We start from the raw sequence: 13,782 nt of genomic DNA, 5'->3' as shown, positions 1-13,782 counted from the left end.
AATTTGACCCTTTGTCTATTTTTTAGGGTTAATTTGACATTAGGTCACTTTAAGAAGCTAAAGCTTTTTCATATTTTCAACGACTTAATTTACTTCTTTCGCGACTAGGTGTGTCGACCGATGATAGTTGTTAAAGATAGGGATTGTTGTAAAAACTGATAAAAATGGGATTATTTTCAAATTTCTGACTTTTATATCACGAGATTCTTCCCACCTCAGAAAAGTGCTTCCTTTTACAAAAATCTTTGTGACTGCGAGATCTTCAAAATAACATGCCTGCGGTATTTTTGCCGGATTCACTCACTTTTTACAGGATTATTAGGCGGGAATAACCAAAACTTTTTGTGTTAAATTTATAAATTCTACTTATCGTTCTTTTCCACGGAAAAGCTGTTCAGATATACAAGATCTGCAACGAACATTACCTACGTCGAGGCAGACTTGTGACTTGAAAAGCGACATTCCCATCGCAATCAGGACCGTCAACCAGGGAACGAGCGTCTGAAACAATATGCGATGTTTTCCGGATACAACATAATTTTTGGCCGGTTAGCATTACAGAGACTATAGAGTACAGGGGCGACGAGGCACTCAAAATCCGCTAAATTATGAATCAAAACAGAGAGTACCATCCCAAATAAAGGATACTTTTTGATTCAAAATTTAGCGGATTTTGAGTGCCTCGTCGCCTTTGTAATCTATAGTATCTGTAGTTAGCATCCTGCCATTACGGATCAAAGGTCATTGAGTAGTATGCCGTTAACAACGTGCAAGTGGTACTCGAGTTGTCTTGAAATTTTTCCCAACCCTTCACAAAAGTTGTTGAACACACTAAAGTAAGTAAAATATGAAAATATTTTTTAACTCGTAAAATATGCATCTTTTCGATAAACGGTCTACAGAGCAAATATCTATTTTAATAGAGTAAGTGCTAAGTGCTTAAGTGCTTTTTTAAAAACAAATCATATCTCACCAACCATGAGAGATATAGAGTTACTGTGTATAAGCAATTTATTTATTTTAGTAAGTTCTACAATTTTTGTAAAAAATTCATATTTTTCCGAACGCAGAAAGCGTGCAATAGATTTTAAATCACCCCAATGATGGGAACATCCCAACAAATACCGTTAACGCAAGTAATTCCGACTAGTTCCTAATTCCGATTACTTACTCAACTGAAGTAGCTGATTTTTAAAAGATTTAATCAAAATTCACAGTTCAAGGGCAATCTTCTAAAAATCGACTACTTTAGTTGAGTGATCGGAATTAGGAACTGATCGGAGTTACCTGCGTTTACGGTATTTTTCGACTCATTTATAGCTAATCACCCCTATTCTGTATTTCGAACGGGCTTATGTTTCGCTCGAAATTGACATTTCGTTCGAAAAAACAGCGGTTCGAAAGAAAGATCTTCATATGAAAAAACAACTCGAACGAAATATTTGCTGAGTCGATCGAAATATTTCAACTCGTTCGAAATACAGAATATGGGTCAATATTAGAGGATCGAGCAATTTTTTGAAAACATCTTTTATTTTTTATAACGATAAGTCTTTCAAATGCTTGCTCGAGAGCTACATCGATTCGGAGTGGAGATCGTTGCTATTTAGGAAGTTCGGTGGTCAACTTTCGGAGAAAATAAGCTCCGTGCAGTAAACCTTATTGCACGTAATTCTTTTAAGTACCACATCTATTACAGTGACGATAGAAAGGCAAACATGTAACCGGGTTCGTAGTGTTGGGAAAACAAAAGCAGCGGAAAAGAGATTCTACCATCTAAAAAAACGCGAATACGAGGAGCACGTGCTTGCCGGGGCAAAGGAGAGATTCGACATGGAGTTTTTAAGGCTTGTTCGTGACAAAATTTGGACACCCCTAAACACACACGGCTTCGGAAATACATTAACGATGAGTGAAATATTTTGCAGAGTGGTAGACGTATGTCTGTTCTTTCTGAAAATATTCTTTAAGATTTTTCTGTACGTACCATTGCTCGTAAAATAAAAATGTCGCCAACATTCGTGCACACTTCTAAGCAACGACAAAGCATGAAGTCTTTCAAGGTGAGGACTGTGGCAAACCGTAATGATAAGCAAAATACGACGGCCAAAACACGCGCTCGTAAGCTTTATCGCGAATATTTAACGAAGTGTCCTGGTATGTCTTTTTACACTGCCATGAAACGGAATGGCGTTGCAGAGCATTTTAGGACAAAAAAGAATGCCAAGTTCCCCGAAAAATATTTAGTAAGGCAGGCCATATGCAGCTGTGGTCGAGCAAGCAAAAGTTACATCACTACGGGAACGGTTAACAAGGAAATATACCGTGAAGAATGTCTGCAGAAACGATTGTTACCGTTCCTACACAGCCATGATGTATCCTCGCTGTTTTGGCCTGATTTGGCTTCCTGTCACTACACCAAAGATTTTTTGGAATGGTATGATGCTAATGAGGTCCATATTGTACCGAAGGAGGCGAATCCACCTAACTGTCCAGAGTTACGCCCTATCGAGCGGCATTGGGCTTTCGTGAAGAGAGAGCTGTCCCAGAACAAACAACAAGCAACAACTATAGATAAATTTCGAAAATCTACGACAAACGCAGCTAAATTGGTTGCCAACAAGTCTGCATTGTTTTGTGGATTAAACTTCTAGCAAATTTGTTTTACTGCAAAATTGAGGTGTCCAGATTTTGTCACGAACAAGCCTTATATAATGGCGAGGTACAGGAATTTTGCTTACTAACAAAATGGTGGTAGCAACCAGGAAGGCGCACTTCCAGACTTTGTTGAATGGAAAGGTTAACACGGAAATCAGCAGGACCAGGATAAGAATTGTGAGCGATGGCCAAGCTGTGGAGCCATCAGCACAGGAGGAGGTTGAAAAGGCAATCGGTGAACTCAAAAACGGTAAGGCTGTTGGGAAGGACGGTATTCCGGCTGTACTTCTAAAAGCGGGGAGCGAGCGGCTGTACGAAGCAATCCATTGGATCATTATCAGGATCTGGGAGGAAGAACAAACGCCGGGGGCGTTGTTGGATGGTATCATTTCCAATTTTAAAAAAAGGACATCGAATCAAGTGTAAAAACTATCGAGGCATTAAATTGCTCAATTCTGCCTATAACGTGCTTTCCCGTATCCTTCCAACTTCCATGTTACGTGAGCACAACTTTCAGACTCATCATTTGTTTGTGGAATTTAAGGCGAGGTACGATTCAGTCAAACGAAATAAGCTATGGCAGATAATGCTAGAACATGGTTTTCCGACGAAACTAATTACGCTGATTCGTGCGACGCTGGATGGGTCAAAATTACGCGTCAGAATAGCGGGTGAGACCTCAACCGCTTTCGTGACTTCGATGAACTAAAGCAACGGGATTCTCTTTCTAACCTGATTTTCAACATTGCGTTCCTTAGAAGGTGTAATACGTACAGCAAACGTGGAAAGGAATGGGACTACCATCACGAAATCTCACTTGCTTTTTGGTTTTGCGGATCACGTCGATTCCATCGCAATCAAACGTAGATGAGTGGAAGAGGTTTTTACGACTTTTAAACGGGAAGCAGCGAGGTTGTGATTTACTATTAACACCGCCAAAATGAAGTCATGGTTGCTGGCAAGAAACGTGCGAATCCAAATGGTGTTCATGCCGAGGTGAAGCTGGATGAGGAACGATATGAAGAAGCTGAGGAATTCATATACCATGGTACGCTCGTGATATGTGAAAACGATGTAAGCAGCAAGGTAAAACAACGAATTGCAGCCGCGAATCGGATTTGCTGCGGATTACGTGGCCAGCTGAAGTTTCGTAGTTTGCAAACTACACACAAAACTGACGCTGAAACAGAACAATGATCCTGCCGGTGGCCCTAAAGGAAGTTGATCGGCGAATGCTTGGGATTTGTGAGCGTAAAGTTCTGCGATCAATTCTTGATGGCAAAATGGAAAATGAAATGTGGCGCAGATGTATATCAGGGTGTCGATTACCTGTAAAATCAGGGAAAACCTGGAAATGTCAGGGAAATTCGTTTCAACCTGAAATGTCAGGGAATTTCATTTGAAGTCAGGGATTTTTGGCATGGGGAGAATATATACCGGAAATGCTTTCTATACGACAGACTTCGCAGCCAGGAGTGCAGGACAATTGCAGGGCCAGTTACTACGATCCTATTGATTCCAACAGCCTCTCCCAGCCGAGATTAATCGGATATTTTGATCAAAAGTTGTGTATAGAAATTTGCTTATTTTGTACTGAAAGTGACGTAAAAAGTCCATACCAGGCTCATGGATTTTGACGCGCAAAGCGCAAACTTTGTTGGGACAATACTTTTTCAGTTTTCACTGCGGCCAATTCAGCAAGATTGTTAAAACACTCTTCACAAACGCAAAACACAGAACAAATATTCATTGATATTTAGAAAACAAAAAACAGTATTCAAAATAAGCATATTTTGCATCTAGATAATTCCAGACTTCTGGATTTAGATCGGTCTGTAACTGGAACTAGGACTAATCAAACTGAACCAAGATCAGCCTTTAAAAATTTGCTACGTTATTCAACCTGAACGAGTCAGAACCCGGACTTTAATTTTTATTCTCCTGTCGATTATTAGTGAAAACCTACGCTTAATGCGTATTCGAATGAAAGACCATCTCAGCCTCAAATCTCTTATTTAGTCTAACAAATCAGTCATATTTTTAAATCTCGACTGCGAGCAGAGTCGATAGAGTCGCAAACCCGAAATTTACTTGAATATTAAAAGTTGGCTGCAAGTAGGTCGAACAAAAGCAAATTAAGTTTAAGTTAGTTTTAATTTTGCATATAGAAATTTCGCACAAAAAAATTAATTTGAATTGAAAAGGAAAAACGTTTAGAAATTAATAATTCAAGAGTAACCAATAAAGTCAAATGTACACCTGAGAACACCTACAAAATGAGAAATTAACGAAATATTTTGCGTCTGGATTTTTTCGAAATATGCCTACCTGGAAAAAACCTGGAAAAGTCAGGGAATTTTTTTTCGCTGGATAATCGACATCTTGTGTGTGTACCACGAGCTGTATCGAGTATACAAATATACTGATATAATAAAAAGTAGTACAATGCGGCAGGCTGCGGTGGGCTGGGCACGTGACCAGACTGCCCGATGAAATAGCCAAAACTATTTTTAGTAGAAAACTAGGAAGAAGTCGTAGACTTCGAGGTAAGCTGGCGTTCGAGGGGACTGAAGACGGCAGCCAAGGACCGACAGTACTGGAAGACAATAATTTGTCCTGCGCAGGATAGACAATGGGCCGTAGCCACTAAAGTAAAGTAAAGTGAAGTAGAGTAAGTTCAGGGTGAGTAGTAATAACTGTCAGTAAAGTAAATAATCGTAAAAATAAGACGCTTGCATAAATTTTAATTTTGAGTGTATGTAACCCCATTAAAATCCGGAAAAAATGTCCTCACATCAAGCCTGTGTAGCTTTCGCCTGGTGAGACTGCAGAATCCTGCTGGAAGCAATATGGTACATTCTTATAGTGTTTTTTGTCGATAGGAATTGTTGATTTTAGCACCAGGTTCAATGAACAGCAATGGAACCTTTAAATTTCTGGAGAGACATATCCATACCTTCATCTTGTAAACATTCTGGAACCTTTGAACAGCCAGTTTGTCCTTTTTGTTGAATACCAAAAAGATGTGCTGCATATATCCGATCATTTTGTTGGGTGTGGTGATCCACACATATTTTCGTCCGAAAACAGAATTTGATAATCTCCGTGCTGCTTGAGCCGCTGCCTACATCTTTCGAGCACTGAAAACTATTACTACTCACCCTTTAGGTCTTTCAAATAGACGAAGGTAGAAGAAATTAATGCTTATGTATAGGTTATAGTGTTTCAAGGATTACGCAACATCGGCGAATCACGGGGGCCTGGGAGAAAAGTTGGTTTCAAATCCAGTTAAAAGTGGCTCCCATTATAGTTCGGCTCAACGCCCTGATCTCCCCGTTTGGTAAAAAGGAACGAACTACGAATCTGCTAAGTACTCCTTCAACGACCCTTCCCTTATCTAATTTTATGCTCTTTTTCCTTTACGTCTTGTCCCACCCTGGGGATACTATGAAACACCTATGTTTCATTACTTTCATATAAATGACTATCGTAATGAAAAATCATCAAAAGTCAACGCAAAAACATGAGGTTGATCTACAATATTTTTTGTTAGCATGGTCATCCTAATGGAGAAAAAACGATAAAATACATTTTGTTAATACCTTTGAAATATGTAAAAACTTTTACAACGGGGCTGTTATAATCGGAACAATAGTGCATAACCAAATTCTGGATACATTCTAATTAAATATGAATACTTAAATTAAATATGATTTCCAGTTATGCGATCAGTTGAAGATAAAACAATCTGTCAAACTATTGAAATAAACTGCAAATTCTTTTTAAAGTTTCTTAACTTTTGATGCCCTTTAACTTAAAATCGTTCTCGTAACAGTAAGATTGCAATGCATATGTAGCAATAATTACTTCGGCGATTACATTTTGACCGACAACTGGTTCATACTAAAAGCAAGCTTACGGGAAAAGAAATAAACGAGTGGTACCTACGTTCCATAGTACCGACCAATGTTATGCAAATATAGTTATAATCTCCAAAAGCCTTACGTCATGCATCACTGACGGCGGCACGGGTAGTCCCCACCAAAATTACATTCTTTTTTTGCGCCACTAGGACGGTCGTTCACCGCGTCTGCATGGTCTGGTCATACATGTAGACACTTTAGGGCGTCAAAGTTTACGTGGGTAGCGAAAAAAGTTTTAAATTTCAAAAATAAAATATTCTTTTAAAATAAAATTATAGCTCAATCGGACACAATTAAGCAGATGCCCGACGCGATTACAGATTAAGTTACTTTTTTCCGATGGTTAATGTCTTTCAAAAATTCTAATGGAAAATCGGTTCTTTGCAGTTTTCTGTCACCCTAATAGTAGCATGTCAGAAGGTAACTCCAATAGTAGCGAAAACAAAGCCTCCAGATATTTCTCCTGTTGAAGTGAAACCCAATGATGTGTAGCAGCAAAACAACGGCTTGTTCTACACTAAATCATTTCATATTTTACTGAAATTTGGAGATAATTCCGTATCAGGATCAGAAGCCACAATAAATTTAGTGCAAATGGTCACTGCACTTTCTGCACTGTGCTTTAAGAAAGCGATGCACATTAAACGTACGTCACAATTATTCGCAAGGGCGGTTGGGTTGCGTGGGTTGGGTGGGTGGCGGCAATGCTTGATGTGGGAAAACCTTTTGGGCCAGAAGGCTAAAAAATCAATGAACTCTCGCAAACGGCGGCGACGCATAAGAGCCATCTCCCACCTGAGCGCATTTTCTCGGTGCTGTGCTGTTTCGGATGCTTTACCAGAGATATATTTACCTGTATGTATGTTTTGCGGCACGGTTTTTCGGATGCAATGATTTCCTTTCTCTTCTGCGCTTACTGGTAAAATCTATACGTATACCAGTGTCGCGCGCGCAATGGAAAACCCTAATGAAATAAACTGCTGGCTGGTTGGGTTGCCGTGTAAGACACACAGTGACACTATCTGCCTGCCTGCCCCTGGCGGTAGGGGGGTGTATTGAGAGCGAATGGAAATGATTATGTAAAAACATCATCACCACAGTGTTCGTCTGTTTCTTTCCATTTTGGCGTTTTATGGGCGCCAGCGCCATTATGCCACTTCGAGCAGGACAGAGGGCATTAGAGACGTTCGGCAGTACCTAAATAACCAAGAGACTTCTCCGTTGTTGCCTCGGATAATTGTACCGCTTCTCTGCACCCCGCATCATTGCACCTGAAGGACTGCCACTGTGTACGTTGTCGTCGTAAAACGATGTGCACTTTTTAGATTCGTACGATGCTGCAATCACGTAAAGAAGTCTATTACAATTACAAATTACAAAGTCGTATTGCCAAGATGCAGCAAATAATAAAGCGATTGCGGATCGCCGACAAAGAGATTTTACGTGGGCAAGATGTAATTGCTTGACGTAAAATAAAATGTTAATACTATTCGTATTGTACCACATAATGGTAAAATGTTCCAATCGGAAAGCTCAGATCGTGAGAAATTAGTAACCTAAAGTGAATTCCGTGATTTTAACTACGGTGACCTACTCCCTTGCGCTATTACAATATCATTAAAAATCTCTAATTTCGTAATACTCTGGACGCTCCGATTTCGATAATTAAAAGCGAGTCAACTTTATTTCGAAACGGATGAAGAGACAGCTTAACCAGGATGATCATATCATATAGTCATCCACTCGTTAGCAGTACCTGAGCATTGCTATTTTTAACCTTTGTACTCATATCGTACGGTATGAAGATAAATTTTCCTCAGTATGCACTCTATTTCGAGAACATCAAGAAATATGTACATTTCATGATGATTGGGGTGCGTGGTTGGTGTACTACTACTGTTGACTAATATTAAAAATATGCCTGCTTGTCGATACGGTCAGGCGTCACGGCACAGATCACACGTTGGACACGCAGCGGCTACATCTCGGTTTGCTTATATACATCCGCATCATTCCCGTTGCTACAGCAGGGATGATGGTGTCTTATTCTGGGGTAAGCGCGGTGGGTGTGCAGATTAACCGTTAATTTTAACCGGTATTTGCTTACGCCACTGACGCTCTCATTTGCCGACGCCGCCGCCGTGGCCGCTTGTGCCAACTACGCTGGATCACACTTATCAACAGTGTGCAGCGCGTTGAACTGGCTCCATTTCCGCCTTTTTCGTTGCAGCGAGCGACGACGGTACGGTAGCGTCTTTGGCCACACATACTTGCTGTGCCATCAGTTTCTGCAATGCGGCCACTTTGCAACGCTGTTTGTAGCCAGTAACCTCAGACTGTGATGGGACCCTGCCCAGAAGCAAACATGCTCCCGCGCGCGCTCTTTTTCCGAGTTCCATTGTCGAACGGTCACGGCACTGGGCGGAAATGTGACGATTTTGAAGTGTAAAAATTTAACAAAATGCTTCATCTGTAACGTATGCGGAATTGAATACAAGTGTAAAATTAGCTACTTACTTCACTAAAAAATCTGAAATCGACAAATATGTTACACACATATTTGTCGAGCATACGAACACGTTCCGACATTGTGATCACCGTATAATATTTTTACTCCTTCACCGCTCATTCATTCGATTTGAGTAAGCACCTCGTCTCCACTGCCATCAAGAGAATCGCAATATTACACTCTGTCGTCAATTTACACGGTGTATGGGAAAACGTAGGGTTTCAAATCAATGAATCGAAAAAAAACGAACAGTTTTAGAATTATGAAAGTTTTTTGGAATGATACCCTACCTTCTCGTAAGACGTCCAGGTTGTCGATTACCTGTAAGATCAAGGAAAACCAGAAAATGTAAGGGAAATTCTTTTTAATCTGGAAAAGTCAGCGTATGCTAGGAAGTAACATTTAAAGTCAGGGATTTTTGGCATTAGAAGAAAATATTCCGGAAAAGCTATGGTTTCGCAAGGATAACATTTATTTTAAGGAGGGACCCAACTCTGGAAAGTCGGAAAAATCGGATTTTATTTATTTTGCATTTTCGAGACACTTATGCCTTTAGAAATGCCATGCCAAAAGGATTTTTTGATATCTGATCTCATTGAAAACGTACGGCAAATATTGTGGAGTCACCTCAAGGGAAGTCCATAGCTGTACGAAACTTTGAACGCGTTTTCCCCGAAACCACGTTTCTTTACCTGGTGGTACGTATTCTAAATTTTTTTCAGCATGTAAAAATGAATTATCTAAATTGTTACGCAGCCGTTTTTTGATATCTCAATTTTTCAATTTTTTATGAGCTCTTAATTGGCGATTTTTTATGAAAAAACACCTTTCTTTTGGAAAAATTGCTGCCATTTTAGTAATTTTTCGAATTTTCAAAAACCGCTGCGTAACAATTTAGGTATTGACCTAAAGCTTCAAAATCTTCCTTTAAATCCGTTATACGATACTCCGTTGGGTCCCGGCACGTACCGCCTGTAAGGAACTCTTTTCTAGAGGGCATTTCCGAGCCCACCTGCCAAAGATTCGAACATACGAGGACTGGCTTATTAAATCAGCGTCTTGCCTCGAGGCCGACTGGCGCCCACCTGCCACCAGCGGAATAGTCACTATTCTGGCATCCAGAAAATACAAAATATATCTTCAAATATACCTTAACCAATAACCAAAATATCCCAACACTTAGCTATAATTCTAGCATGTGAAATTTTTTTTCGGAAATCTATTATTTTTCGGTCTTCCAGAGAAGGGTCCCCCCTTAATTATCGGGCATCTTTTCGTTCAATGATTTCACCTGTGGTCAAATGAAATAGAACATGATACATGATCTACTGTGTACATATTATTGCGTTTCGAAATTTAGAATTTAATTAATGTGCGTATGACTCGTTTTAAACCAGATAACGTTTCTCAACAACGACTGAACCGATATGATCAATTCTGAAATGAATAGGAAAAGCTTACAGTACAGCCTAATTGGTCATTATCAATATTTATTGGATTCTTCGATATTGATCGGATATTTAGTTTCAAAGTTGTGTATGGTTGTAGTTCTGTAGTTTGTATGGAAAATGACTTAAAAAGTCTGTACTAGACTGGTGGCTCCTAACACGCAAAATACATCTTTTTTGGAATGACCATTCTGTTCCGCATTATAGTGGTCTATGTGCATGGGACTTACTTGTGACAGAGATTGATATAAAACTCCCATAATTTAGACATTATGAGAAAGTAGTTAATAAGCGTAAGTTGACTATTGTTTTTTAAAGCCATATTCAAATCCAAAATACTGAAAATTTCCAAAAGTAACCAAAAACGATGTAAAAATTGACAGTATTTGTACTGTGTGAAAGGGATTGAGAAGCGAAAGTCTAATAAATCTCAAGTAATCACATCATCTCCGATTTCAATTAAATTTAATATAATTACTCCTTTCGTCCTCAGATCCAATTTTCCAAAGTTTTGTCCAAAGTAATCAGTCCCCCTCGCAGTGATGCTTGTCCATTTTTCTAATATGCTCAAAAAGTAAAGCTTTTTCATGTTAAAATGTTTTTATTTAATTTTTTGCCAGCACAGTTTTTGTTAAAATTCTTAAAGTGACCACCGCACAATTTTACATGACCAACCTTGTGTTTTGTCTTGACCTTTAACGAGGTCAGGCATAGTTAATTTTTATATTATACTAGCTGACCCGACAAACTTCGTATTGCCACAAATTAAACTGTGTTGTACATAAATCGTGAATCTCGGATGACCTTTGTTACAATCTCGAGTTTTGCAAGTTTCTGGGGAGTTCATGGGTGTTTTAATATACAAATTTTCCTCACAGTAAAGTAGAAAATAACTCCCCCCATTGCTTAGCCTGATAAAATAAAGCGGGTAGCATTTAAATATTCGCCATCATTACAAACCATTTTGAGGGTTAGGGTAAAGAGGGTAAAGAGGGGAGGGGTCTCAATTCACCATAGAAAAAAAATTGCTTATGAAAACACCCACATAGTAAATTTGGTTCCATTTGCTTGATTAATTTTGAAGTTATGAGGAAATTTGCATTTCATTTGTATGGGAGCCCCTCTCCTAAACAGGTAAGGGGTCCTAATTCATCATAGAAAAAATTCATGGCTCCAAAACACCCACATGCCAAATTTGGTTCCATTTGCTTGATTAATTCTCGAGTTTTGAGGGAATTTGTATTTCATTTGTATGGAAGCCCTCCCTCTTAAAGGGGATTCTTGGGGTTCCCACATGTCAAATTTTGTTGCATTTGCTTGATTAGTTCTCGAGTTATGCAGAAATTTGGGTTTCATTTGTATGGGAGCCCCCTTCTTAGTGGGGGAGGGGTCTCTAACCGTCATAAGAATCTTCCATGGCCCCAAAACCCCCAAAATGCAAATTTTCACGCCGATCGGTTTAGTAGTTTTTGATTCTATAAGGAACATACGGGCAGACAGACAGAAATCCATTTTTATAGGTATAGATTTGAGTCATTCCACGCCAAGTGTCCGAAACCCGTGTAATCGACCTTCTCGGATTTTACCAAATTCGGTCAGAATGTTCGTTCTGGATCAAAAAGCAAAAATCCTAAGTTTGGTGCCGATTGGACTTCCTCTCCCTCTATGGGAGTCTCCCCTTTTATCAGCAAAAGCTTTGTTTTCGTCAAATCCGCTAATTTTCTTTTGCTTATATATCCGGAAATATCAAGTCTAGAAAGATACTAAATACTATTTTCACATTTTCAAAGAAAATTGTCCAAGGAATTCATATAAATAGGTATATTTAGCACCAGTGCTGCCAAATATTTTTTAATTCGATTAGAAAACTTAAGATTTATATCTCAATGGACGTAATTTGGTCTCAAAAATTGCGACTCCATCGTATTCCACAGATTTTTTTTACATAACACTTATCGTCACGACGTATTCCTTGTTTATTCAGACTACATTTTGAAGCAAGCAGCCTCCAATTTCTCATGTAAAACCAAGTGCAAAATTATTTTTCCATGAAGCAGTGAGTCTCTATGCAATGTAAAATATTTTGCCCTATTGTGAAAGCGTGTATGCAGTAAATAATAAAATTTTCCTTAACAGTGTTGCCAGATTTTCAGTTTTAATTTTGGAATTTGGCAATACTGTTAAAAAAGTTTAAGTGATTTTTATATTAAAAAAATCTAGGAAATATGATGGAGTTGGAATTCTTGAGATCAAATAGTATTGATGGAGAAAAAATTAGAAATTTAGTTTTTAAATCGAAATAAAAAATACTTGGTAGCACTGGTACTCACGTGACTGAGACCAATAGATTAAGTGAGTTGGTTGGATTTTTCTGGCATTTTAAGACGTAGCATTAATAGATGGTAGATGGATTTTTTACAGGCAGTGAACGTTGCTAGAGAAAAAAATGAGCGTTGAAGTTAACTATTTCTCAACTTGTAGTAGTGAGACAATTCTGTACTATTTTCATATTAACTCACAGTTGGCAGTCATTTGAATAACCTTGAAGACCACAACTTTCTAGACAATCAGTAGTGCAAGATACAGCCTGTATAAAAATATTACATATACACTAGCGCCACGTAGTAAGACAATTCTGCGCTATTTACCATACCACCTTCAAGTCCGGTCAGGATTACGTCTTATTCCATGTTGGAACTAATTAAGTTAATTTCCATTTGCTACATAGACTCCAATAAAGACGTTCGACCGCCCTAATGGAATCACTCGCGACCATCCTTATTGGATACGTTCTTGTTCGAATCCGCATATACGGTCATTTTCAGAAAACCGGAAGTTGCCATCTTTGATTCCAAAATGGACCCAGAACACAATATTCCATACCCAGTCGTCATACTCTTTCATCAATACCCGTTTTATAGGAGATTTTGATCATTTACAAATCTAATGGATGTAGACCACTATATTACGGAACGTTTTGGGGATTTCAGGTACATTATATATGAAATCATAGTGGTCTATGTATATTGGTGTGAATAAATCACATATTTTAACAAAAGTTGGAATTTTTATGTATTCTCATGTTAAATCACTTTATACACTGCACATGAGAACACTTGGTTTGGTGAAAATAATTGTATAGAATTATAATGTAAATAGACCACTATAATTCGGAACTGCTCATTTAAATCGTATAATTGTGCACTTTATATTATATTAACACTGCACTTCATATAGGTAATTC

Source organism: Sabethes cyaneus, chromosome 2 (genome assembly GCF_943734655.1).
Source record: "Sabethes cyaneus chromosome 2, idSabCyanKW18_F2, whole genome shotgun sequence".
Classification (NCBI taxonomy): Eukaryota; Metazoa; Arthropoda; class Insecta; order Diptera; family Culicidae; genus Sabethes; species Sabethes cyaneus.
Note: the sequence above shows the minus strand (reverse complement) of the source record.